Raw genomic sequence first — 3968 nt, forward strand, 5'->3', positions numbered from 1 at the left:
CACGCACATGGCAATATCGCAGCATTTTACACACAAATTTATTACAAATGTGAATTTTAGTGAAGCATTGAAACTTAGTTTCGTATATTTCCCAATAATATAGCACACTGAGTGACATTACAGTATGAACACGTATTACACAAATTGAAGGGAAGAAGTTTGTCTATAGGTTTGTATAAAATAGGAGTCGATTTTCGATATTTTATGTTCAATGTCCAATATTTAACTTTAAAACATGTGAAATTTTACTGCTTCTATTTGAACTTTTGAGTTTAATAATTAAAATATCAAGAATTGATTTTCATACAGACATAGATTAACTTCTCTTCTAATATATTGATAATGTGTGTATTTACTGTCAAACCGCTCAACAAACCATATATTATTGGAAATAAAAAAATAAATTTTCATAGAATTTTTCAATACTATTCATACTCCTTAATAAAATATTAAAGATTTTGCCTTGCGTTCCACATGACCATGTTAAATATTACATTACCTATATAATTAATTCATAGGTATAGTATATAGTAAGTCAGATTTACATTATTAATAAGAGGCCAACCTATAATGTAGGACTAGCCTGTGTTTATATGACATTTAAATATTAAATATTTTACTTTTATGCATATCGACCATTGGTATATAAACACCGCTAAATAAAAAAGTAAAAACAATCACACTCAGTATGCCAATGACGACGCGACATGACGGACATAGTTGAGATATTTTTGCAAAAGATGGTATGCAGTGACGACGGTCATGGCACAATACGTGTGGTATTTTTTGCCTACTTCGAGTTGGCCGTAACTCTTTCTTCGCCATTTCGACGTACCTGTCGTGGTATACTCGACGGAAGATCTATCCATTCGCATTTACGGCCTCCTGTTTCTTCATCGTCGAAATCGTCGTTTGTTCTTTAATAGTCGTTAGGGTCTACCATCAGTCACAACATCGCGATATGTACCAGCGTTCACAGAAAGTGGGAATACCGGAAAACTATAGACGGAAAATCGCGACGACGATCAAATACCACCTCGTCATGCCGAACGTGTTCGTGGTGATTCCCGTGTTGTACACGATTTCGTTGAATTGGGTGCGGATGGGCGATCCGTTCACGTTCCCTTTCGCGGACGTGTTGCCCATAAAAACAACAAACGTGACTGTCTACGTTTGCAAATATATCGTATACGCATTGCCCTCGTACTTTGCACACTTGGAAATCTGTTTCTTGAACGTGACGTTTACGTATTCCACAGGCGTCGTGAAGGGACATTTTCAGACACTCGAAGAAATGGTCGAAGAAGCGATGGTAACCGAGGACGAAGAGAAATTAAAGATCGCGATCAAATACCATCAACAGGCGTTGAAGTGAGTCGTATTCGATGCACAGTAGCTACTTATAGTTTATATAAAAGTATTTGGTGACATTTAACTTAAACATTCTGTCGGACAAAACAAATATTTAAAATGAATTAAAGTTTCCTGTTTACTCCAATTTTGCCGCCTAATAATCTTGAATAAAATTAAATCCCAAAGACATATACCTTCTAGACATTTGTTCAAAAAAAAAAAAAAAATGGAAGATGGACTTTATAATATTATGAAAAATACCTATAACCAAAATTGTATAGATATTATTTAAATATAAAATATCATTCACCACATTCACTAAAACATAAATTAGTAGGAGACCAAATCAAAAAACGTATTATTACTTAGGTACAATATTAACACAATAAACCTACTTACTTTATTTTTAGGTTTTTTAAAGATATGAAAACAGTATATGAAACACCAATATTAATAACAATAGAAGTTTCTATACTATATATTGGCTTATCTGGCTGTACAATGATTCAAGTCATACAGGTGTGTGGTACTAATAATGTATTTGATTAAATGTATTAATAGTTGAAAAATATTTTATAATTATGTGGTTATAACAACTAAACTCTTTCAAATTAGATTTATTTTGTAAAAAATGTTATCTTGTTGAATATATATTGAAAATATTATCTTTCTACTCAATTCATATAATATAAATTTAAATATTAACACATATATTGTTCTAAATTAAAAGAATAAACGAACAATTTATATTGTGTTTTTTGGTGTAACTCTAAAAAAATAAGCGAATATAGATGACATTTTCACTGAATGTTCATATTGGCAATTAGTCTATGCACCATAAAAATGTTAGTTCATTATAAGTTGTTATAATAGCAGTTTCCAGTTAATAATTATTAATGATGTCTGATAGGCGTGATTTTTTTTTTTTAATAAGTATATAAAGTTCAAATTTTAACAATATTTATCAAAATATCGAATATTTTCAAATTTACTGTAGTTAAAAAATGATACAATGTTCAATTTTTATACCTAATAATTGAAAATTTAAGACAAGAATTCTCATAGGTAATTCATAATGTAATCAAAAATTCTAAAAAATATATAAACACAGTTATTTTTTTACAGACATTTTAAGTTCAAATTTAAATGAAATTACATATTAAAACCAAGAATAATGATTTTAGTTATTTTTTGTAATTTAAAATATTATTCTACATTAAAAAAGAAGAAAGAATTTAGTTTTAAAAGAATATAATACTATATTATTTTTAATAATATACGACCATATAACAACAATTAATTATAATATGAATTAATTTAATAATTATACCTGTATTATTTTTAGGGTTTTGTTGATCCAATAATATTGGGATTGTGTATAGTAAGTTGTGTGTCGACTTTCATCACAATTTCAATTTATTGCATTTGTGCAAGCAATATGTATGATTTAGTAAGTATTTATAATATGTGTTATACTTGATGCATGTAATGTGGCTATGTGTTTTATTGTATTATTTATTGCATAGTATTTCAGTATATTTCACATGGTCAACACTCATTTTTAAAAATCTCCAAATGTGTTTGGAAATATTTTTTTTTTAAATTTAAGTCAATAACCATATATCATACATTTTTAAAAGTAATGTTTATAGACAATTGTTACATCGTTGTAATTTTTTATCGACATTAAACGATAGAAGATAACTTAAAATTATTTATAACAAATATTTCCATGAACGTTAGTACTTAGTAAGTACCTATATTATACATTATACGTCAATACTTTTTTCATATTATAATGGCTGATTGCCGTGTAACTACCTATATAATATATTTGTAATTATTCTTACTTCTCAGCACGATGGTATATTGAACGCAGTTTTTGAACATCGGTCATGTTATTCTCGAAACAAATCATTTAAACGACTTATTTTAATGATGATGACAAGAGCAACAGTATCATTAGAATTTAGAGTGTATTCCATGTTCACCATAAACTTAAATCTACTTGTCAAAGTAAGCAGTGTTATTGTTTATTTATCATAAATTTTATAAATATATGTAGTTACAAAATGTTTTTGGATTCTACTTAAAATTTCTCGCTTGCTGTTTTTGAGAAAACATAAATTATTATAAATTATAATAGCCAATAGGCCATATATTTGTATTTATTTCAGATTCTAAAATTGACATATACGCTGTTGAATGTTTTATTAACTTCAGTCAATCGCCAATTTAAAGAAACTGCAAAATGAAAACAAATTATATCTTTATGAATGATTAGTGAACATTAGATGAGAAAAAAATCTTTTTTATTTTTAATTCTAAAATGTTGTTTTTAAATCAAATTTTATTCGTCTGTTAAGTAAATTTAATTTGTTGTTAGTAATTTTATTTATTTCAGATCTTAATATATCTCACATATAGGTACCGTGTTAACACTGTACTACCGTCATCTTTAATGAAAATATCACCACTCATCAAGGAAATGCAGTGTTTGAACCTTTTTTCTAGCTCAAATCATTAATGTGGTAACCCATGTCTTGAGTGACTTCCTATGTATTTAATTTTATATTATTCCTAGTTCTTACTTGAATAAATAATTATAGGTGCGC

The 3968-nt window shown here is 27.8% G+C and overlaps 1 pseudogene; it reads left to right on the plus strand.

The window, feature by feature from the left end:
* Window positions 1-704: 704 nt before the first annotated feature.
* On the plus strand, window positions 705-3707 carry LOC107885439 (annotated as a pseudogene).
* The last annotated feature ends 261 nt before the right edge of the window (window positions 3708-3968 follow it).

Source organism: Acyrthosiphon pisum, chromosome A2 (genome assembly GCF_005508785.2).
Source record: "Acyrthosiphon pisum isolate AL4f chromosome A2, pea_aphid_22Mar2018_4r6ur, whole genome shotgun sequence".
In the NCBI taxonomy this organism is placed as follows: domain Eukaryota; kingdom Metazoa; phylum Arthropoda; class Insecta; order Hemiptera; family Aphididae; genus Acyrthosiphon; species Acyrthosiphon pisum.